Below are 26,279 nucleotides of genomic sequence, written 5' to 3' on the forward strand. Positions count from 1 at the left end.
CCCCAGACAGCCATTTTGCTTTTTTGCACTTCTTTTCCATGGGGATGGTCTTGATCCCTGTCTCCTGTACAATGTCACGAACTTCATTCCATAGTTCATCAGGCACGTATCTATCAGATCTAGGCCCCTTAAATCTATTTTTCACTTCCACTGTATAATCATAAGGGATTTAATTTAGGTCATACCTAAATGGTCTAGCGGTTTTCCCTACTTTCTTCAATTCAAGTCTGAATTTGGTAATAAGGAGTTCATGATCTGAACCACCGTCAGCTCCTGGTCTTGTTTTTGTTGACTGTATAGAGCTTCTCCATCTTTGGCTGCAAAGAATATAATCAATCTGATTTCAGTGTTGACCATCTGGTGATGTCCATGTGTAGAGTCTTCTCTTGTGTTGTTGGAAGAGGGTGTTTGCTATGACCAGTGCATTTTCTTGGCAAAACTCTATTAGTCTTTGCCCTGCTTCATTCCGCATTCCAAGGCCAAATTTGTCTGTTACTCCAGGTGTTTCTTGACTTCCTACTTTTACATTCCAGTCCCGTATAATGAAAAGGACATCTTTTTTAGGTGTTAGTTCTAAAAGGTCTTGTAGGTCTTCATAGAACCATTCAACTTCATCTTCTTCAGCATTACTGGTTGGGGCATAGACTTGGATTACCGTGATATTGAATGGTTTGCCTTGGAGACGAACAAAGATCATTCTGTCATTTTTGAGATTGCATCCAAGTACTGCATTTCAGACTCTTTTGTTGACCATGATGGCTACTCCATTTCTTCTAAGGGATTCCTGCCCACAGTAGTAGATATAATGGTCATCTGAGTTCACCCATTCCAGTCCATTTTAGTTCGCTGATTCCTAGAATGTCGATGTTCACCCTTGTCATCTCTTTTTGACCACTTCCAATTTGCCTTGATCCATGGACCTGACATTCCAGGTTCCTATGCAATATTGCTCTTTACAGCATCGGACCTTGCTTCTATCACCAGTCACATCCACAGCTGGGTATTGTTTTTGCTTTGGCTCCATCCCTTCATTCTTTCTGGAGTTATTTCTCCACTGATCTCCAGTAGCATATTGGGCTCCTACTTACCTGGGGAGTTCCTCTTTCAGTATCCTATCATTTTGCCTTTTCATACTGTTCATGGGGTTCTCAAGGCAAGAATACTGAAATGGTTTGCCATTCCCTTCTCCAGTGGACCACATTCTGTCAGACCTCTCCACAATGACCCACCCATCTTGGGTTGCCCCACAGGCATGGCTTAGTTTCATTGAGTTAGACAAGGCTGTGGTCCTAGTGTGATAAGATTGACTAGTTTTCTGTGAGTATGGTTTCAGTGTGTCTGCCCTCTGATATCCTCTTGCAACACCTACCATCTTACTTGGGTTTCTCTTATCTTGGGTGTGGGGTATCTCTTCACGGCTGCTCCAGCAAAGCGCAGCCACTGCTCCTTACCTTGGATGAGGGGTATCTCCTCACCGCTGCCCTTCCTGACCTTCAATGTGGGATGGCTCCTCTAGGCCCTCCTGCGCCCGTGCCACCACCACTCCTTGGATGTGGGGTTGCTCCTCCCAGCCGCAGCCCCTGACCTCGGGCACCGCCCCTGGCCTCGGACGCAGGGTGGCTCTTCTCAGCTGCCATCCCTGGCCTCGGACGCAGGGTAGCTCCTTTCAGCCGTCGCCACGACCTTGGATGTGAGGTAGCTCCTCCCGGCCACTGTCCCTGGTCTCGGACGCGGGGTAGCTCCTCTCAGCCATTCCTGCGCCATCGCAGCCTGGCACTCTAGGCTGCTGCCCCTGACCTCGGATGTGGGATAGCTCCTCTCGGCCGCGCTAAGTACGACGGCCACAGCTGCCTGTGCTTACTGCGCCAGCCACAGCCACCTGTGCTTAGGGAACTGATTACTGGCTGGATCTGTCTCGCTCCTTTTGATTACCCCTTTATCCTCCCAGCCACCTCTGTTTCCTTACTCCTTCTTCTCTTCTCTATAAAACTCTGTGAACATCTCTGAGCAGTCCAGACTGTGGAGTGCACATAAGGAAGTGATTACTGGCTAGCTTGCTCTCTCCTCTTTTGATTCCACCTGATCTCATTTGGGTCACCTCTAACTCCCTCCTCCCTCTTCTCTTCTCCATGTAACTCTGTGAATCTCTCTGGGTGTCACTCACTGTGGAGAAACTTTTCATCTTTAACCTAGATGTTTTGTCAACGGTGCTGTATAGATGGAGAAGTCTTGAGGCCACTGTAAAAATAAGACTGAAAACCAGAAACAGGAGGCTTATGTCCAAATTCTGAAAACACCAGAGAACTCCTGACTCCAGGGAACATTAATTGACAGGAGCTCATCAAATGCCTCCATACCTACACTGAAACCAAGCACCACCCAAGGGCCAACAAGTTCCAGAGTGAGATATACCACACAAATTCTCTAGCAACACAGGAACACAGCCCTGAGATTCAGTATATAGGCTGCCCATAGTCACTCAAAACCCATTATCATCTCATAACTCATTACTGGACACTTCCTTGCACTCCAGAGAGAAGAAATCCAGCTCCACCCACCAGAACATCGACACAAGCTTCCCTAACCAAGAAACCTTGACAAGCCACCCATATAACCCAACTCACAGCAAGGAAACTCCACAATAAAGAGAACTCCACAAACTGCCAAAATACAGAAAGGCCACCCCAAACACAGCAATATAAACAAGATGAAGAGACAGAGGAATACCCAGTAGGTAAAGGAACAGGAGAAATGCCCACCAAACCAAACAAAAGAGGAAGAGATAGAGAATCTACCTGATAAAGAATTCTGAATAATGATAGTGAAAGGATCCAAAATCTTGTAATCAAAATGAAATCACAGATAAACAGCCTGGAGACAAGGATTGAGAAGATGCAAGAAAGGTTTAACAAGGACCTAGAAGAAATAAAAAAGAGTCAATATATAATGAATAATGCAATAAATGAGATTTAAAAAAAAAACACTCTGGAGGCAACAAATAGTAGAATAATGGAGGCAGAAGATAGGATTAGTGAAGTAGAAGATGGAATGGTAGAGATAAATGAATCAGAGAGGAAAAAAGAAAAACAAATTAAAAGAAATGAGGACAATCTCAGAGACCTCCAGGACAATGTTAAATGCCCCAACATTCGAATCATAGGAGTCCCAGAAGAAGACAACAAGAAAGACCATGAGAAAATACTTGAGGAGATAATAGTTGAAAACTTCCCTAAAATGGAGAAGGAAATAATCACCCAAGTCCAAGAAACCCAGAGAATCCCAAACAGGATAAACCCAAGGTGAAACACTCCAAGACACATATTAATCAATTTAACAAAGATCAAACACAAAGAACAAATATTAAAAGCAGCAAGAGAAAAACAACAAATAACACACGAGGGGGTTCCCATAAAGATAATAGCTGATTTTTCAATAGAAACTCTTCAGGCCAGGAGGGAATGGCAAGACATACTTAAAATGATGAAAGAAAATAACCTACAGCCCAGGTTACTGTACCCAGCAAGGATCTCATTCAAATATGAAGGAGAAATCAAAAGCTTTACAGACAAGCAAAAGCTGAGAGAATTCAGCACCACCAAACCAGCTCCCCAACAAATCCTAAAGGATCTTCTCTAGAAAGGAAACACAAAAAGGGTGTATAAAGTTGAGCCCAAAACAATAAAGTAAATGGCAACAGGATCATACTTATCAATAATTACCTTAAACGAAAATGGGTTGAATGCCCCAATCAAAAGACAAAGACTGGCTGAATGGGTACAAAAACAAGACCCCTATATATGTTGTCTACAAGAGAGGCACCTCAAAACAGGGGACACATACAGACTGAAAGTGAAGGGCTGGAAAAAGGTATTCCATGCAAATAGAGACCAAAAGAAAGCAGGAGTAGCAATACTCATAACAGGTAAAAACAGACTTTAAAACAAAGGCTGTGAAAAGAGACAAAGAAGGACAGTCAGTTCAGTTCAGTTGAGTTCAGTTCAGTCGCTCAGTCGTGTCCGACTCTTTATGACCCAATGAATCACAGCACACCAGGCCATAATGATAAAAGGATCAATCCAAGAAGAAGATATAACAATTATAAATGTATATGCACCCAACATTGGAGCACCGCAATACGTAAGACAAATGCTAACAAGTATGAAAGCGGATATTAACAATAACACAATAATAGTGGGAGACTTTAATACCCCACTCACACCTATGGATAGATCAACTAAACAGAAAATATACAAGGAAACACAAACTTTAAATGATACAATAGACCAGTTAGACTTAATTGATATCTATAGGACATTTCTCCCCAAAACAATGAATTTCACCTTTTTTTCAAGTGCACACAGAACTTTCTCCAGGATAGATCACATCCTGGGCCATAAATCTAGCTTTGGTAAATGCAAAAAAAGTGAAATCATTCCAAGCAACTTTTCTGACCACAATGCAGTAAGATCTCAATTACAGGAGAAAAACTATCAAAAATTCCAACATATGGAGGCTGAACAACACACTGCTGAATAACCAACAAATCACAAAGAAATCAAAATATGCATAGAAATGAATGAAAATGAAAACACAACAACCCAAAACCTGTGGGACACTGTAAAAGCAGTGCTAAGGGGAAGGTTCATAGCAATACAGGCATACCTCAAGAAACAAGAAAAAAGTCAGATAAATAACCTAACTCTACACCTAAAGCAACTAGAAAAGGAAGAAATGAAGAACCCCAGGATTAGTAGAAGGAAAGAAATCTTAAAAACTAGGGCAGAAATAAATGCAAAAGAAACAAAAGGGACCATAGCAAAAATCAACAAAGCCAAAAGCTGGTTCTTTGAAAGGATAAATAAAATTGACAAACCATTAGCCAGACTCATCAAGAAACAAAGGGAGAAAAATCAAATCAATAAAATTAGAAATTAAATTGGAGAGATCACAACAGACAACCCAGAAATACAAAGGATTATAAGAGACTACTATCAGCAATTATATGCCAATAAAATGGACAACTTGAAAGAAATGGAAAAATTCTTATTAAAGTACAACTTTCCCAAACTGAACCAGGAAGAAATAGAAAATCTTAACAGACCCATCACAAGCACAGATATTGAAACTGTAATCAGAAATCTTCCAGCAAACAAAAGCCCAGGTCCAGATGGCTTCACAGCTGAATTCTACCAAAAATTTAGAGAAGAGCTAACACCTATCCTACTCAAACTCTTCCAGAATATTGCAGAGGAAGGTAAACTTCCAAACTCATTCTATGAGGGAACCATCACCCTAATACCAAAACCTGACAAAGATGCCACAAAAAAAGAAAACTACAGGCCAATATCACTGATGAACATAGATGCAAAAATCCTTAACAAAATTCTAGAAATCAGAATCCAACAACATATTAAAAAGATCATACACCATGACCAAGTGGGCTTTATCACAGGCATCCAAGGATTCTTCAATATCCACAAATCAATGAATGTAATACACCACATTAACAAATTGAAAAATAAAAGCCATATGATTATCTCAATAGATGTAGAGAAAGCTTTTGACAAAATCCAACATCCATTTATGATAAAAACTCTCCAGAAAGCAGGAATAGAAGGAACATACCTCAACAAAATAAAAGCTATATATGACAAACCCACAGCAAACATGGTGAAAAATTGAAAGCATTTCCCCTAAAGTCAGGAACAAGACAAGGGTGCCCACTTTCACCACTACTATTCAACTTAGTTTTGGAAGCTTTGGCCACAGCAATCAGAGCAGAAAAAGAAATAAAAGGAATCCAAATTGGAAAAGAAGAAGTAAAACTCTCAGTGTTTGCAGATGACTTGATCCTCTACATAGAAAACCCTAAAGACTCCACCAGAAAATTACTAGAGCTAATCAATGAATATAGTAAAGTTGCAGGATATAAAATCAACACACAGAAATCTCTTGCATTCCTATACACTAATAATGAGAAAATAGAAAGAGAAATTAAGAAAACAATTACATTCACCATTGCAACGAAAAGAATAAAATACTTAGGAATATATCTACCTAAAGAAACTAAAGACCTATACATAGAAAACTATAAAACACTGGTGAAAGAAATCAAAGAGGACACTAATAGATGGAGAAATATACCATGTTCATGGATCAGAAGAATCAATATAGTGAAAATGAGTATACTACCCAAAGCAATCTATAGATTCAATGCAATCCCTATTAAGCTACCAACGGTATTTTTCACAGAGCTAGAACAAATAATTTCACAATTTGTATGGAAATACAAAAAACCTTGAATAGCCTAAGCAATCTTGAGAAAGAAGAATGGAACTGGAGAAATCAATCTGCCTGACTTCAAGCTCTACTACAAAGCTACAGTCATCAAGACAGTAGGGTACTGGCACAAAGACAGAAATATAGATCAATGGAGCAAAATAGAAAGCTCAGAGATAAATCCATGCACCTATGGACACCTTATCTTTGACAAAGGAGTCAAGAATATACAATGGAGAAAAGACAATCTCTTTAACAAGTGATGCTGGGAAAACTGGTCAACCACTTGTAAAAGAATGAAACTAGAACACTTTCTAACATCATACACAAAAATAAACTCAAAATGGATTAAAGATCTAAATATAAGACCAGAAACTATAAAACTCCTAGAGGAGAACTTAGGCAAAACACTCTCCAACATAAATCACAGCAGGATCCTCTATGACCCACCTCCCAGAATACTGGAAATAAAGGCAAAAATAAACAAATGGTACCTAATTAAAATTAAAAGCTTCTTCACAACAAAGGAAACTATAAGCAAGGTGAAAAGACAGTCTTCAGAATGGGAGAAAATAATAGCAAATGAAGCAACTGACAAACAACTAATCTCAAATATATATAAGCAACTCCTACATCTCAATTCCAGAAAAATAAATGACCCAATCAAAACATGGGCCAAAGAACTAAACAGACATTTCTCCAAAGAAGACATGCAAATGGCTAACAAACACATGAAAAGATGCTCAACATCACTCATTATCAGAGAAATGCAAATCAAGACCACAATGAGATACCATTTTATGCCAGTCAGAATGGCTGTGATCCAAAAGTCTACAAGCAATAAATGCTGGGGAGGGTGTGGAAAAAAGGGAACCCTCTTACACTGTTGGTCGGAATGCAAACTAGTACTGCCACTATGGAGAACAGTGTGGAGATTCCTTAAAAAACTGGAAATAGAACTGCCTTATGACCCAGCAATCCCACTGCTGGGCATTCACACCTAGGAAACCAGAACTGAAAGAGACACATGTACCCCAATGTTCATCGCAGCACTGTTTAGAATAGCCAGGACATGGAAGCAACCTAGATGTCCATCAGCAGATGAATGGATAAGAAAGCTGTGGTACATATACACTATGGAGTATCACTCAGCCATTAAAAAGAATACATTTGAATCAGTTCTAATGAGGTAGATGAAACTGGAGCTATTATACAGAGTGAAGTAAGCCAGAAAGAAAAACACCAATACAGTATACTAACACATATATATGGAATTTAGAAAGATGGTAACGATAACCCTGTATGTGAGACAGCAAAAGAGACACAGATATATAAAACAGTCTTTTGGACTCTGTGGGAGAGGGAGAGGGTGGGATGATTTGGGAGAATGGCATTGAAACCTGTATAATATCATATAAGAAACAAATTGCCAGTCCAGGTTCGATGCAGGATACAGGATGCTTGGGGCTGGTGCACTGGGATGACCCAGAGGGATGGTATGGGGAGGGAGGTGGGAGGGGGTTCAGGATGGGAACACGTGTATACCTGTGGTGGATTTATGTTGATATATGGCAAAACCAATACAATATTGTAATTAGCCTCCAATTAAAATAAATAAATTTAAATTTTAAAAAAAAGCAAAAATGATACCAAATAGATTCACATCAAAACATATAATAATGATGGCAAAGTTAAAGTTACAAAGAAGATTCTAAAGGCAGCAAGAGAAAAACAGTTAATTACAAAGGAACCTCAATAAATCTATCATCTGACTTCTCTACAGAATTGCTGCAGGCCAGAAAGGGTTGGGAAAATACACTCAACATCTTGAAAGGGAAAAATCTGTAATCTAGAGTACTCTATCCAGCAAGACTATAATTTAGAACAGAAAGAGAGATAATTTCTCAAGAAAGCAACAAATCAAAACTATAAAAAAATACAGCAATATTATACCAATCCTAAAAGAAATATTGAAAGGCTTTCTCTAATAGTAAAGAAGAATATATAAGAAAGAAAAAAAAATCACAATTTAAAGTCAATCACCTAAACACGCCAGTATACAGATCAAAAAAGGGGAAAAAATATATATTTGTGAAAGCAATGATAAACACAAGGAACAGCAAAAGAATGAAAAGAAGATATAAAACAGGGTATCAAAATCACAAAATATGGGGTAGGAGAGTAAGAAATAGTAGATTCTTTTTTTATTTGGAATGCGTTTGAATCTAAAGCAAATAGATATAGGAAAGGGTTAACACACTTTAAAAACATACAAAGAAGAACTTAACCAAGCCGAACTTTTCCCAAAAAACTTTTTTTTCCAAAAAGTTCAAGAGGAAGAAACACTCCCAAAGACATTCTATGAAGGCAACATCACCCTGATACCAAAACCAAACAAAAATGCCACCAAAAAAGAAAGTTACAGGCAATATCTTGATAAATACAGATACAAACATTCTAAACAAACTACTAGTAAAGTGAATATAAAACAATACATTTAAAAGATCATACATCATGACTAAGTTGGATTCATCCCAGGGACACAAAGCTTGTTAAAAAATACTCCCAGCAATCAATGTGCTATACAATGAAACAACACATCAAGAAAATACAAAACCACACAACCACTGCAACAGATACAGAATAAACATTCAATAAAATTCAACATCCATTCATGGGAAAAACTCTTACCAAAGTGGATATAGAGGGAATATATCTCAACATAATAAAATCTATTTACAGCAAACCCACAGCCTATAACATAGTCAATGGTGAAAAGCTGAAAGCCTTCCAGCTAAAATCTATAACAAGACAAGGATGCGACTCTCACCCGTTCTCTTCAACACAGTATTGGAAGTCCTAGCCACAGCAATAAGACAACAAAATAAATAAAATGTATTCAAACTGGTAGGAAAGATATAAAATTGTCATTATATGCAGATAACATGATACTATATATAGAAAATCCTAGAGACTCCACAAAAAAAAAACCAACTAGATATGAATTCAGCAAAGTAAAAGCATAAAGAGGTTAACATACAAAAATCAGTTGCATTTATTTACACTAACATTTCTGCTAAATGAAACAGCAGATATCAAGTGTAAACAAATAATCCCCTTTAAAATGCATCAAAAAAGAAACCTTGAGAATAAACCTCCCCAAGATGGTGAAAGATTTATGTGATAAGAACTATAAACATTAATAAAGAAAACTGAAGATGAATAAAAGAAATGGGGAGATATCTCAGGCTCCTGGATTGCAAAAATTGGTATTATTAAAATGGCAATACTACCGAAAGCAATCTACAGATTGAATGCAAACCATACCAAATACCCATGACATTTTTCACAGAACTAGACCAAACAATCCTAAAATGTATATGAAAAAAAAAAAATTGCCAAAACAAGTCTGAGAAAAAGGAACAAAGCAGGAGGCATAAACCTCCCAGACTTCAGACAACACTACAAAGATACAGTAATCAAAACACTGTGGTATCTGCGTGGATCACATGGGTCATGGAGCACAGTCTTGTCATGGTGAGGGGCTTGCACAACTCAATGAAGCTGTGAGCCACGCCATGTAGGGCCACCCAAGATGGATGAGTCATAGTGAAGAGTTCTGAGAAAACACGGTCCACTGGAGGAGGGAATGGCAAACCACTCCAGTATTCTTGTCATGAGAAACCCATGAACAGTTTGAAAAAGCAAAAAGATATGACACCAAAGATGAGCACCCCAGGTTGGAAGTTGTTACAATAGGTTACTGGGGAAGAGCAGAGGGCAATTATTTATACTTCCAGAATGTATAAAGCAACTGGGACAAAATGGAAACAATGCTCAGTTATAGATTTCTCTGGTGATGAAAGTCTGATGCTGCAAAGAATAATACTGCATAGGAACCTAAAATGTTAGGTCCATGAATAAAAGGAAATTGGATATGGCCAAGCATGAGATGACAAGACTGAACATCAACATCTTAGAAATCAGTGAAATAAAATGGATGGGAAGGGGCAAATTTAATTCAGATGACCATTATATTAATATCCACCACTGTGAGCAAGAACCCCTTAGAAGAAATGGAGTGGCCCTCATAGTCAGGAGAGTCTGTAATGCAGTATTTGAGGGCAATCTCAAAAACGACAGAATGATCTCAGTTCATTTCCCAGGCAAACCATTCAACATCACAGTAATCCAAGTCTCTGCCCCAACCACTAATGCCAAAGAGCTGACACTGATTGGTTCCATGAAGACCTACAAGACCTTCAGGACTATAACAAGAAAAAAAGATGTCCTTTACATCATAGGGAATTGGATTGAAAAAGTCAAGCAATACTTAAAGTAACAGGCAAGTTTGGCCTTTAAGTACAAAATGAAGCAGGACAAAGGCTAACAGTTTAATCAACAGAACACTCAGGTCATAGCAAACACCCTTTTTCAACAAGACAAGAGATGATTCTACACATGGACATCACCTAATGGTTAATCCCGAAATCAAACTGATTATTTTCGTTGCATCCAAAGATGGAGAAGCTCTATACAGTGAGCAGAAACAAGACCTGGAGTCGACTGTAGATCAAATCACTGTGTCTGACTATTTGCCACCCCATGGACTGTACCCCGCCAGATTCCTCTGTCCATGGACTTCTCCAGGCAAGATTACTGGAATGAGTATTCTCCAGGGATTAAACCTGGGTCTCCTGCATTGCAAGCAGATTCTTTACATCTGAGCCACCAGGGAAGCCTCCTTATTACAAAATTCAGGCTTAAATTGAAGAAAGTAGGGGAAACCTCTAGGCCATACAGATATGACCTAAATCAAATCCCTTATAATTATACAGTGGGGGTGATGAATAGATTCAAGGGATTAGATCTGGTAGACAGAGTGCCTGAAGAAATATGGAGGGAGGTTTGTAATATTGTACAGAAAGCAGTGACCAAAACCATCCCCAAGAAAAAGAAATACAAGAACGCAAAGTGGTTGTCTAAAGAGGCTTTAGAAATAGCTGAGGAAAGAAGAGAAGGAAAAGACAAAGTAGAAGGGAAAGATATACCCAACTGAATTCAGAGTTCCAGAGAATAGCAAGGAGATAGGAAGTCCTTTTTAAGTGAACAATGCAAACAAATAGAGGAAGACAACAGAATGGGAAAGACTAGAGATCTCTTTATGAAAATTGAAGAGATCAGGGAAATTTTCATGCAAGGATGTGCATGATAAAGGACAGAAACTTGTGAAGATGTAACAAAAGCAGAAGAGATTCTAAAGAAGTGGCAAGAACACACATGAGAACTACAAAAAAGAGGTCTTAATGACTCAGATAACCTAACCACAATGCACAAAGACATCAGAGGATGAGATGGCTGGATGGCATCACTAATGCAATGGACACGAACTTGGACAAACTTCAGGAGATGGTAAGGTACAGGGAGGCCTGGAGTGCTGCAGTCTATGGGGTCGCAAAGAGTTGGACACAACTGTCAACTGAACAACAACAACCCTGACGCTGTGGTCACTCACCTAGAGTGAGACATCCTGGAGTGTGAAATCAAGTGGGCCTTATGAAGCATTACTACAAGCAAAGCCAGTGAAAGTGACAAATTCCACCTGAGCTAGTCATAATCCTAAAAGATGATGCTGTTAAAGTGCTGCACTCAATATTCAAGCAAATTTGTATAACTCAGCAGTGGCCACAGGACTGGAAAAGGTCAATTTTCATTTCAACTCCAAAGAAGGGCAGTGCCAAAGCATGTTCAAACTATGGAATAACTGCGTTCATTTCACATGCTAGTAGGGTAATTGCTCAAAATCCTTCAAGTTGGCTTCATATGTGAACAAAGAACATCCAGATGTACAAGCTGGATACAGAAAAGATAGAGGAATCAGAGATCAAAATGCCAACATCCACTGGATCTATCCATTGAACAGAGAAAGGAAGGGAATTCCAGAAAAACTTCTGCTTCATTGAGTACTACAATAAAGCCTTTGACTGTGTGGATCACAACAAACTGTGGAAAAGTCTTAAGGAGATGGCAATACCAGATCACCTTACCCACCTCCTAAGAAACCTGTATGCAGGTGAAGAATCAATAGTTAGAACCAGACATGGAACAATGGGACTAGTTCAAAATTGGGAAAGGGGTACAACAAGGCTGGATATTGTTACCCTGCTTATTTAACTGGTATGCCAAGTACATCATTTGAAATGCCAAGCTGGATGACTCACAAGTTGGAGTCAGGATTGCTGGGGAAAATATCAGCAACCTCAGATATGCAGATGATACCACTTTAATGGCAGACAGAGAAGAGGAACTAAAGAGCCTCTTGATAAGGATGCAAGAGGAGAGTAAAAAAGGTTGGCTTATAACTCAACATTAAAAAACTAAGATCATGGCACTGGGTCCTATCACCTCATGGAAAATAGAAGGGGGGAAGTGGAAACAGTGACAGATAGTCAAAGCTATGGTTTTTCCAGTAGTCATGTATAGATATGAGAGTTGGACCATAAAAAAGGCTGACCTCCAAAAACTGATGCTTTTGAGTTGTGGTGCTGGAGAAGACTCTTGAGGGTCCCTTGGACTGCAAGGAGATCAAACTGGTCAATCCTAAAGGAAATCAACAGTGAGTATTCAATTAGGATTGTTGTTGAGTTCTAATACTTTGATCACTTAATATGAAGAGCCAACTCATTAGAAATGACCCTGATGCTGGAGAAGATTGAAGTCTTTTAAAAGGAGAAGGGGGTGTCAGGGGATAAGATGGTTAAGTAACATCGCCAACTCATTGAACATGGATTTGAGCAAACTCCAGAAAATAGTGAAAGACATGGGAGCCTGGTGTGCTACAGTCCACGGGGTCTCAGAGTTGGACACAACTTAATGACTGAACAACCAAACATACAGATCAACAGAACAGAGAGCCCAGAAATAAACCCAACACCTATGAACAATTAATGGGGAGAAGACAGTCTCTTCATCTAGTGGTGCTGGAAAAGTTAGAAAGCTGCATGTAAATCAATGAACTCAGAACACAACCTGATACTGCACAAAAATAAACTCAAAATCACTTGAAGATTTAAGTATAAGACACCATTAAATCCTAGAAGAGATCATAGGCAAAACTTTCTCTGACATAAATCATACCAATATTTTCTTAAGTCAGTCTCTCAAGGCAATAGAAATAAAGCAAAAATAAACAAATGGGAAATAAATTCATCAGCTTTGGCACAGCAAAGGAAGACAAAAACAAAAAGCCAACTTATATATGGGGAGAAAACATTGCAAATGATGCTTTCAACAATGCTCTTAATTTCCAAAACATACAGACAACTTTCATAATTCAATAACAAAAAACAAACACCCCAGTCATAAAGTGGGCAAAAGACTTAAATAGACATTTCTTCAAAGGAGACATACAGATGGCCCGTAAGCACATGAAAAGATACTCATCATCACTAATTACTAGAGAAATGAAACTGCAATAAGCTATCACCTTCTACCAGTCAGAATGGTCATCATTAAAAAGTCTACAAGTTGTAAAGGAATGAAACTCTAACACTTTCTAACACCACACACAAAACTCAAAATGGATTAAAGACTTAAATTTAAGACCAGATACTATAAAACTCTTAGAGGAAAACCTAGGCAGAACACTCTTGACATAAATCACAGCAAGATCCTCTATGACCCACCTCCCAGAGTAATGGAAATAAAAACAAAAATAAACAAATGAGACCTAATTAAACTTAAAACCTTTTGCACAACAGAACAAGGTGAAAGGGTAGCCTTCAGAATGGGACAAAATAATAGCAAATGAAACAAGTGACAAAGAATTAATCTCCAAAATACACAAGCAGCTCATGCAGCTCAACACCAGAAAAATAAACGACCCAATAAAAAAGTGGGCCAAAGAACTAAACAGACATTTTCCCAAAGACATACAGATGACTAATAAACACATGAAAAGATGCTCAACATCACTCATTATCAGAGAAATGCAAATCAAGACCACAATGAGATACCATTTCACACCAGTCAGAATGGCAGCGATCCAAAAGTCCACAAGCAATAAATGCTGGAGAGGGTGTGGAGAAAAGGGAACCCTCTTACACTGTTGGTGGGAATGTACAGCCACTATGGAAAACAGTGTGGAGATTCCTTAAAAAACTGAAAATAGAACTGCCATATGACCCAGCAATCCCACTGCTGGGCATATACACTGAGGAAATCAGAATTGAAAGAGACACATGTACCCCAATGTTCATTACAGCACTGTTTAGCTACAACAGGGAACTAATCTAGATGTTCAATCGCAGATGAATGGATAAGGAAGTTTTGGTACACATACACAACAGAATATTACTCAGCTATAAAAAAGAACACATTTGAGTCAGTTCTAAAGAGATGGATGAAACTGGAGCCTATTATACAGAATGAAGTAAGTCAGAAAGAGAAATACAAATACAGTACACTAATGCATATATATGGAATTTAGAAAGACGGTACTGATGACCCTATATGCAAGACAGCAAAAGAGACACAGATGTAAAGAACAGACTTTTGGACTATGTGGGAGAAGGCAAGGGTGGGATGATTTGAGAGCACAGCATCGAAATATGTATGTGAAAAAGATGACCAGTGCATATGTAAATGGAGAAGGAAATGGCAACCCACTCCAGTATTCTTGCCTAGAGAATCCTGTGGTCAGAGGAGCCTGGTGGGCTGCCATCTATGGGGTCGCAGAGAGTCAGACACGACTGAAGTGACAGCAGCAGCAGCAGCAGCAGCAGCATATGTAAAATAGATGACTAGTGCAAGTTTGATGCATGAAGCAGAGCACTCAAAGCCAGTGCTCTGGGACAACCGAGAGGAATAGGGTGGGGAGGGAGGCAGGAAGGGGGTTCAGGATGGGGGGACACATGTACATCCATGGCTGATTCATGTTGACATATGGCAAAAATCACAACACTGTAAAGTAATTAGCCTCCAATTAAAATAGATAATTTAATTTTTAAAAAGTCTACAAGTAACAAATGCTGGAGAAGATGTTGAAGAAAAGGGAACCCTCTTACATGTCTTAAACTGTTGGTAGGAACGTCAATTGGTACAGCCATGATGGAAAACTGTATGGTGGTTTCTCAAAAAAACTAAAAATAGAGTTGCCATATGATCTGGTAAGCCCACTCCTCAGCATACAACCAGACAAAACCATAATTCAAAAAGATACATGCAATCCTATGTTCATAGCAGCACTATACACAATAGTCAACAGATGGAAACAACTTACATGTCCATCGACAGATGCATGGATAAAGAAGATATGGTACATATATACAATGGAATATTAGCTATAAAAAAGAACAAAATAATGCCATTTGCAGCAACACGGGTGCAACCAGAGTTTATCATACAAACTGAAATACATCAAAGAGAAAGACAAATACCGTATCATATCACTTATGTGTGGAATCTAAAATACAACACAGCATATCTATGAAACAAAAACAGACCCATAAATACAGAGAACAGATTTGTGGCTCCAAGGGTGAGAGGAATAGGGAAGAGAAGGATTGGGAGTTTGGAATTAGCAGATACAAACTATTATATATAGAATGGATAGACAACAAGGTCCTACTACTCTATAACATTGGAACTATATTATATATCCTGTGATAAACCACAATGGATAAGAATATGAAAAAGTATATAAATATATTCTTTTACATATACAAAAAAATTATGTATGTATAACTGAGTCACTTGTTGTACAGCAGAAATTAACACTACATTGTAAACGAACTATACTTCAGTACAATTAAAACAATAAAGGGAACCAAAAATTTTAAAAAACAATAACAAGCATTAATGATTTACTTATGTTATGTTAGGTATTTTCATCATGTGAGGAACTGTACTAAAAGCTTTCATGCATTTAATCCTTAAATAAATTGACATATGAAGGACTGAGATTTTGCCCAAGGTCAAACGGCAGGAAACTTGCAGAGAAATAATTTTAACCTAGCTCTCTGTGATTTCACTGCCCGTCCTTTGTAACCCGGAGAAGGCAACGGCACCCCATTCCAGTACTCTTGCCTGGAAAATCCCATGGACAGAGGAGCATGGTAGGCTGCAATCCATGGGGTCGCTGAGGGTCGGACACAACTGAGCGACTTCACTTTCACTTTTCACTTTCGTGCATTGGAGAAGGAAATGACAACCCACTCTAGTGTTCCTGCCTGGAGAATCCCAGGGACGGGGGAGCCTGGTGGGCTGCCATCTATGGGGTCGTACAGAGTCGGACATGACTGAAGCAACTTAGCAGCCTCTGTAACCAGGATAACTTATTTCATCTATGTATGTTCCATTATTATTCTATAAATAGCTTGTATTAGTTTAAAAACTCAGATAATAGCCCTATATTTTCTATTTCAATTTGCTGCCATGTAACTGGTATGAATGATACCTATTTCAAAATATTAATAGTAATATTTTCATTAAAAGGAGTAATTCATTTAAAAAGGAAAACTTTAACTTTATGGATTTTATATTTCGTTTTTATCAGTGACGTTTTGGATTTGTAAAAGAGATTAAGCCGTTTAACAACCAATACAAATGCTGAGATGCTATACAAAATATTCAATTAAAGTAATATTTAATTGTCCCTTACTATTTCCTATATAATTCAAAATACCACAGAAAAACTTTCAAGTTTTCCTACAATGAAAAGTTTAAAACTTTGTACAAAATGTAATTAGTAAACCCAAACAAGTTTTTGGTTTAACAGTTGGAAGTGAGAAATTAAAACAAGCAGAATTTGTTTAGTTTGGTTTCAAAACTAAGTATTACTCTGGCTAGTAAAAATTTCTGTTTTTAGGCTTTAGGTATTAAAAATATAAAAATTAAAATTTTAGATTTTTTTTTGAGAAAACTTTAAAATCGTTTTAGGAACCTATTCCACATACTTTGCAGCAAACACAATGCCTTGTGTATTAGGTCTAGATTCCTCTAATAGCAATGACCCAATTACTGGATCCTTCTAAGGGCTCATCAATTATGACTAAACTCTCCTGAATCATGATTTATTTATTAGATCCTTATCATACTTTTGCCAATAACAGATCCAGCCAATTCTTTGGGAACTGTTACTTGTGTTGTAATAACAAGCCCATCCAAATCACAGAACGTCATGTTCCCCTGCTAAAGAATAATCAAACCCAGAATCAACCAGCAGTTTCTTCCCTGACCACTTGCTTCTGTGTCCCAACCTAAGAACACAGCCTCAGGAAATGAATCTGGCTCCTGACTGCCTAGAAAATGAAGACATGCAAGCTTCTCTCCAAGGCCTATTAGGCCTTGAAGACCTGGCCTCTGATCACTTGTCAATCTTCTCTCCCTCCTTTCTAATCAGTCATTATACTCTAGTAGTTCACACCTAACTTATCTGCTGTTCCCTAAACATGGTACACTTTTTCATTCCTCTTTCTAGAAAGCTTTCCCACCTTGACCTCCTGGCCAACTCCTGCTCATTCTTCAAGTCAGCTCCTTAGGAAGGCTCTCCCAACTTTCTCTACAAAGGAATGCAGGCTTCCCCCTCTTTATATCACATTTTATCCTCTATACTCATTTCACTTTATTGTTACTTCTTTTTGCATGTTTGTCTTCCTTCATTTAACTGTGACTCCCCTGAAGACAGTATAGATTTTAATGTTGATAATCACATAGTACAGCCTGGTGCATGATGCAAACAGGTGCTCAAGTCCTTCAAGTCTTCTTGTGGGTTGCAAACTAGACCCAAGTTGGCAATTTAAAAAGAAAGGGCAAGGTCCCTGTGCTTAATGAACTCACTATCTGGAGAAAAACTAGTGTTAATAAAATGATAATATTCATGAATATATTATTACAATTTGAAAGAAACACACAGAAATTCTACTGAGGCTGGAGCAGAAGGAGGAGCAATAGCTAAGGAAGGCTCCCCTAGGAAAGTAGTGCTTACTGGCCATCTAGAGGATGAATAATTAGAAACGAGGCTGAGTGCCAGGGTCCAGCCCCGGTGGATCCAGGGAATTCGAAGTGGGGACGGAGTCGGCATCTTAGGAAAGGATTATTTAATTAGAGATATAAAAAGAGATTAGGAAAGGATAGTGTAGTAGCAAAATTAGTGGAGAAAACAGGCTGATATTCCTTGGTTTACACGGAAAGCTAATAAAGTCTCAAGACAAGAAACTTGCACCATCTACGTTAGGCCACAGGCGCCCGTTTGAATAGCAGAGGGTGCCCCGCCTTGGGCTCCCTCTCTCGTGGGTCTTAGAAGCCCGGCCAAATAAGTAGACAGGAGAGCCTCTGCGTTCTAAGGGATCAGCCTGAGAAAGAGAAGGAGGAAGAGAGAGAAAAGAGAGAGAGAGAGTCGACACTGGGGGAGCCAGATTTCCAAGAAACTAGTTTGAGAAACTGGTCCATCCTTTATTTTCCAGGAAAGCTTTTTATACTTTTGGTTGTACATAGAGATCAATGGATAATACAAAGTTATGCAGGGTCAGCAGCCCTGACCCTTATCAAGACCAGGCTTTCTTTCTGCAAATCTTTCCCTATACAAAGGGTCTCAGGTGATTTACATTATCTTCTGGCCAAAAGGCCTGTTAACATTTTATGGCTCTCTTCCTTAATGAATGTTAATCTCATTTTCCCTGTAGTGTTTTTCTTTAATCTGCATCACCTTTAAAGTACTAAATAAAGTTACATCCCTGTAGAACAAAAGTGCAGTGGGTTATAACAAAGAAGGTACTTAACTCAAAGATCTATGTTGCTACTTGTTTTTTCTATATACCAACTATGTCAACAAATAAAAGATATGACAATTTGGCAGCAAGTATTGGCTGAACAATGAAGCCCTTAATCAGTCCTATTCTAATGATTTTGACTCCTCAGAAGTCCCTACATTCCTAGGATGTTTTAAGCTTCCTGTGCATCTCACAGTCAGGAGGCCACAAACAATCACATGTGCAGCTGTAAAAATCCTGTAGGCAGGCTAGAAAGCCATCAGAGGGGTTTTTGGATTGAAACACTCGTATTATGCCTAGGAGACTTATTATCTAAAAGCTCTAAATTAACTTTTTCCAGAAAAAGGTGGTGGGGGGACAACCCCCTGTTAATGTCAGAAAAGTAGGTGAAAAGCACAATGCAGTAAGGCAGGTAGACTCTGGTTTTGGGGCAGATGCATGAGCAGATTCAGCAAGGCTCCCTTAAGGCCAGACTCGCCTTTGCCTGTTGGACCCCTTAACCTCATGACCTTTGCCACGGGCGGGACTTCTCGTGTTGGCTCCCAGCATCTGAGGAGAAGCTATGGGTCAGAATATAAGGGGACTTTGCAAGCCCATAATAAGGATTTAGCTCTTTTGTCCTTAGAGCAACATTAAGCATTCAAGAGTTTTAAGGCATTGACTGACATTATCAGACTTGTGTTTCGCAAAGATGCTCAAGCAACAGTCTGGAAAGTACACTGAAGAAACAAATATTTATTGACTGAATTAACAAATTAATAAGTGAACTTATTGACACTTAGCTAATTCTTGATTATTCACATTACGTTGCTGCTGCTGCTGCTACGTTGCTTCTGCTGCTGCTGCTGCTAAGTCGCGTCAGTCATGTCCAACTCTGTGCAACCCCATAGACAGCAGCCCACAGGCTCCTCTGTCCCTGGGATTCTCTAGGCAAGAATACTGGAGTGGGTTGCCGTTCCTTCTCCAATGCATGCATGCATGCATGCTAAGTCACATCAGTGGCATCCAACTCTGTGTGACCCCATGGACAGCAGCCCACCAGGCTCCTCTGTCCACAGGATTCTCTAGGCAAGAATACTGCTGCTGCTAAGTCACTTCAGTCGTGTCCAACTCTGTGCGACCCCATAGATGGCAGCCCATCAGGCTCCCCTGTTCCTGAGATTCTCCAGGCAAGAACACTGGAGTGGGTTGCCATTTCCTTCTCCAAAGCAAGAATACTAGGCCCATCTAATTAGAATTTAAATTTTAATAGTATCTTCTTGGTCCATTGGTCCAGCATTGTCCAATGAAAATTTAATGTGAGCCACATACATAATCTAAAATTTTCAAGTACCTACATTTTAAAAAGTAAAATGAAACAAGTGAAAATAATTTTAATAATGTATTATACATAGCCCACTGTATCTAAAATACTATTTCAACATGTACTCAATATGAAAGTTATTAAATTTTAATACTAAATCTTTGTAATCCAGTGTATTTCACATTTATACTACATGTAACCCAATGTAAATATTTCACGCTTATACTACATCTCAACTTGGATCAGTACATTTCAAGTGGTCAGTAGCCACTTTGCCCTGTGGTACCCTACTGGACAGTGGTAGCTGTAATGCCTTCCCCAAGTGGTTTCCAAATCTGATTATACATCAGAAGTATGCACAAAGACACCTATTAAAAAGATTTCCTAATAGATCTCTCCATTTTGATTAACTATCTCTAGGAAGAGGCCCAGAAATCTATTTTTGATCAAGTACACAAAGTGACAGTGATGCAACAGTCCATGAACAAACATGGGAATTTCTGCATTGCCTCAAAGTTGGGAATATAAAGAAACCTTTGGGAATATAATGAAATGTTTTGCATCCTTGAAAAATTTGAGCAATGTCACAGGAAGCCCAGTAGGAAGGATCTTTGACTTACCTTTAAAGTAATTTCAGAAATTCATTATCATGACTACCTCCTAAAAGTTCAACCTGTAGAATTCAGTTCCTGAAAAGAAATGAAATTAACAACACTACTGCCTTCCTGAGGGACCCAAATCTAATCCTTGAGATGTCATGTAAGTGAGAGGGTGATGATGGATCTTGGAGAATAACTCAGAAACTCTAAGAAACCCCTGGGAGATGAAAGGGAGTTGGATACCATTGTTGTGGGAAAAGGAAAGCCTGGCATCACAGATGGACACTGGTTTAGGTAAGGAGTAGAATGGAGAGATGGTCTCTCTGATTATGCCCTTTTCTAATCATATCATCCTGGAGTTATCACAGCACACCCCAACTCAAGGTGGGCATGAAAACAGCAGGTCCAGTCCAGCACCTATCCAAGCAGGCAGAGTTACATAGGGAAGCTGATAATTACACATACAGGTAGGCTTGAAATAGTTCTCTCCTTTACTTCCCTCCACCCTGGGGTCTAAATGATGCCACAGAATACAGCAGCTAATGGAGAAGGGGTAGTAAATGCAGAATACTGGGGAAAAACCTAGGGGCATGTTCTCTTCAAGGAAAGGTAGAATGGAACTAGCAGAATCCAGATTGTAACACAAACGGCTTTTCACCCTGAGGTTCCTCTTTCCTGTACCATCTCAAAAAAAAAGAAAGAAAGAAAGAAAGAAAGAAAATCGCATCAGAGGAATTACAGTCCAAGCTCAGGTTTTTGATCCTTCCTTTCAAGTATGAATTACAGCTGAAGTTGCTTATAGTCCCAAGAGAATATGAGATCATAGGGAAAATATTACAGTTGAGTATAAATCCACAAAAGAAATTAAAAAAAAAAAAAACTGGACAATTTGTCCTAGAGGAGCAGAATTACTAGACCAAAACTAGTGAGAAATCTTAAATGAGTAAAAGAAATGCCACCAAAAAAGGAAGAATATTAGCAATATGAAGCACTAATAAGTTTCTGGCCTCCAGTTATTTCCCTGGTTATGAAAAATACAGTCGTTGAAACAAACTGAGCAGATAGATTGCCGAAGATTAGATACCATAAAATAACAAATTAGTAAGGTAGAAATTAGTTGGGGATCTCTGCCAGAAATGTATCTAGAAGCAATGAAAAGATGGGAAACATCAAATTTAAGAGAGAGGAAAAAAACCCTGAAGACAAAACTTGATCACATTTCAAGAAAAGAGAGCTATAGACAAATACCCCTCATTAACATACATGGAAACATCGAAACAGAATACAGAAAGTCAATCAGATATACGTTATATATAACATATGTAATAAATAAATTTAGACAGGTTGGGGGTTTGGAATCAAGATAAAAAATCAATTGTATATCCATATGCTAGCAATGACATATCCGAAATTTAACCTAATCCCTTTCAAAATCACATTAAAAAGAACACTTAGGAATACATTTAGCAAAACACATGCAAAAAATTTTACACTAAAAACTACAAAGGATTGTTAAATGAAACTAAAAGACAATCTAAATAAATGAGTAACATTCCATTTTCATGGACTGTAATAAAACACACCAGAAGAGCCTGGCAGGCTACAGTACATGGGGTTGCAAAAGAGTCAGACACAACTTGGAGACTAAACAACCACAATAAAACATTACCATTAAGGTGCCAGTTCTCTCCCAAATGATTTGTCAGTTCTACACAATCTTTGTCAAAATACCAGCAAGCTCTTTTGTAGAAACTCATAAACTGATCCTAAAATTTATATGAATATGCAAAAGACCTAGAATAGTCAAGATATTCTTACAAAATTAGAAGGACTTAATTATCTGATTTTAAAACTTAAAGTTATGGTAATCAAGAGACAAACCTAGACAGTGTACTAAAAAGCAGAGATTATTACTTTGCTGACAAAGGTCTGTATAGTCAAAGCTGTGGTTTTCCCAGTAGTCATGTACTGATGTGACAGTTGAACTACAAAGAAGGCTGAGTGCCAAAGAATTGATACTTTTGAATTGTGGTGTTGGAGAAGACTCTTGAGAGTCCCTTGGACTGCAATGAAATCAAACCAGTCAATCCTAAAGGAAATCAACTCTGAATATTCATTGGAAGGACTGATGCTGAAACTGAAGCTTCAAAACTTTGGCTACCTGATGTGAAGAGCTGACTCAGTGGAAAAGATGAGTGAGTTTCCCTGATGCTGGGAAAGATAGAAAGCAGGGGGAGAAAGGGAAAACAGAGGATGAGATGGTTGGATGGCATCACTGACTCAATGGACGAGTTTGAGCAAGCTCTGGGAGATAGTGAAGGACAGGGAAGTCTGGCATACTGCAGTCCATAGGGTCACAAAGAGTTGGACATGACTGAGCAACTGTACAACAACAAATCAAGAGAGTGTGGTATTGGTGCAAAGATAGACCTACAGATCAATGAAAGAGGATAGAAAGTCCAGTAATAAATTCTTACATTTGTGGTCACTTGGTTCTTTATAAAATGTCAAGGCAATTCAAAAGGGAAGGATAATAATTTTAACAAATGATACTAAAACAATAAATCAGTCAGTTCAGTCACTCAGTTGTGTCCGACTTTTTGCGACCCCATGAACTGCAGCACGCCAGACCTCCCTGTCCATCACCAACTGCCAGAGTCCACCCAAACCCACGTCCATTGAGTTGGTGATGCTATCCAACTATCTCATCCTTTGTTGTCCCCTTCTCCTCCTGCCCTCAATCTTTCCCAACATCAGGGTCTTTTCAAATGAGTCAGCTCTTTGCATTAGGTGGCCAAAGTATTGGAGTTTCAGCTTCAACATTAGTCCTTCCAGTGAACACCCAGGACTGATCTCCTTTAGGATGGACTGGTTGGATCTCCTTGCAGTCCAAGGGACTCTCAAGACTCTTCTCCAACACCACAGTTCAAAAGCATCCATTCTTCAGCACTCAGCTTTCTTTATAGTCCAACTCTCACATCCATACCTGACTACTGGAAAAACCATAGCCTTGACTAGACGGACCTTTGTTGACAAAGCAATGTCTCTGCTTTTTAATATGCTATCTAGGTTGGACATAACTTTTCTTCCAAGGAGTAAGCATCTTTTAATTTCATGGCTGCAATCACCATCTGCAGTGATTTTGGAGCCCCACAAAATAAAGTCTGTCACTGTTTCCATTGTTTCCCCATCTATTTGCCATAAAGTGATGGGACCAGATGCCATGATCTTCGTTTTCTGAATGTTGAGTTTAAGTCAAGTTGAGAGTCCCTTGGACTGCAAGGAGATCCAACCAGTCCGTCCTAAAGGAGATTAGTCCTGGGTGTTCACTGGAAGGACTGATGTTGAAACTGAAACTTCAATACTTTGGCCACCTGATGCGAAGAGCTGACTCATTTGAAAAGACCCTGATGTTAGGAAAGATTGAGGGCAGGAGGAAAAGGGGACAACAGAGGATGAGATGGTTGGATAGCATCACCGACTCAATGGACATGGGTTTGGGTGGACTCTGGCAGTTGGTGATGAACAGGGAGGCCTGGCGTGCTGCAGTTCATGGGGTTGCAAAGAGTCAGACACGACTGAGCAACTGAACTGAGCAACTGAATGGCCTCATTTTAATTTCACCTCTTGAAAGGCCCAATCTCCAAACAACTACATTTGGAGATACTAAGGGTTAGGGTTTCAGCATCTGAATTTGGTAACAGAAATTCCACTTCCCTGACACATGGCTCAAAACATGGCAGCTTACTTTCCCCAGATTTGGTGATCTAGGAAAGACAGTAAGAAAGCAATTGCCTGAGACAGAAACCACAGCCTTTTTCCAAACCTAACTTAGGGAGTAAACTATTACTGCTTCTGTACACTATTGGTAATATAGACCAATCTTGGAACAATTTGGAAAGGTTCTTCACATTCAGAATCTGCATAACCCTGAATATTCACTGGAAGGACTGATGCTGAAGCTCCAATACTTTGGCTACTTGATGCAAAGAGCTGACTCACTGGAGAAGACCCTGATGCTGGGAAAGATTGAGGACAAGAGGAGAAACAGGCAACAAAGGATGAGATGGTTAGATGGCATCACTGACTCAATGAAAATGAATTTGAGCAAATTCTGGGAGTCAGTGAAGGACAGGGGAATCTGGTGTGCTATAGTTCATGGGGTGATAAAGAGTTGGACAGGACTTAGCAACTGAACAACAACTACATATTGGTATGAATGACAGAAGGTGGAGATCATTGGGGAACACTTTGGTAACTATGTAAGGAAGACTTTTATCCATAATACACAAAGAACTACTACAATTTGATAATAAAACAAATAGCAAATAAAAATAGGCAAAAGATTGTCTTTTCACTTTGTTGATTTCCTTTGCTGTTCAAAACCTTTTAACTAGGTCCCAATAATTTATGTCAGATTTTTTTTTTTTTTTACTTTAGGAAATGGATCCAAAAAAATATATTACTGTAATTTAAGTCAGAGAGTGTTCCACCTATGTTTTTCTCTAGGAGTTTTATAGTATCTGATTTCACATTTAGGTCTTTAATCCATTTTGAGTTAATTCTTGTATACATTGTTAGAGAATGTTCTAATTTCATTCTTTTACATGTAACTGTCTCATTTTCCCAGCACCACATATAGAAGAGACTGTCTTTCCTCAAATGTTTACTGTTGCCTCCTTTGTCATAGCATAATTAAACCTAAATATGTAGGTTTATTTCTGGACCCTATCCTGTTTCATTGTTCTATGTCTGTGTCTCTGTTTTTGTGCCAATATCACGCTGGTTTGATTACTGTAGCTTTGTAGCATGATCTAAAGTCAGGAAGCATGATTCCTCAAGTTCTGTTCTTCAAGATAGGACCAAAAAGAATTAATCTCCAAAATATACAAACAACTCATACAGCTCAATATTTTTTTTAAATCAAAAAAGAGTAGAAGACCTAAATAGACATTATACAAATGGATAGCAGGCAAATGAAAAGATGCTTAGTATCACTAATTACCAGAGAAATGAAAATCAAAACTACAATAAGGTCACCTCACAGCAGTCAGAATGGCCATCATTTAAAAAGTCTACAAATATTAAATGCCAGAGAGGTTGGAGAGAAAAAGGAACCCTCTTACATTATTGCTGGGAATGTAAATTGGTGCAGCTACTACAGAGAACAGTATTGAGGTATCTTAAGTGTTGGACATGACTGAGCGACCTCACTTTCACTTTTCACTTTCATGCATTGGAGAAGGAAATGGCAACCCACTCCAGTGTTCTTGTCTGGAGAATCCCTAGGGATGGGGAAGCCTGGTGGGCTGCTGTCTATGGGGTAGC

At 38.9% G+C, this 26,279-nt stretch overlaps 1 long non-coding RNA gene across 1 annotated transcript in view; it reads left to right on the forward strand.

Annotated features, from left to right (window-relative positions):
* Positions 1–2,928, forward strand: part of LOC120856920 — a 20,008-nt gene extending 17,080 nt beyond the window's left edge. The window contains exon 3 of the long non-coding RNA XR_005719516.1: positions 2,787–2,928. This is a non-coding gene — a long non-coding RNA (uncharacterized LOC120856920). The remainder of the gene's footprint in view (positions 1–2,786) is intronic.
* The last annotated feature ends 23,351 nt before the right edge of the window (positions 2,929–26,279 follow it).

The sequence above is a fragment of the Oryx dammah genome, unplaced genomic scaffold (assembly GCF_014754425.2).
Source record: "Oryx dammah isolate SB20612 unplaced genomic scaffold, SCBI_Odam_1.1 HiC_scaffold_28, whole genome shotgun sequence".
NCBI lineage: Eukaryota > Metazoa > Chordata > Mammalia > Artiodactyla > Bovidae > Oryx > Oryx dammah.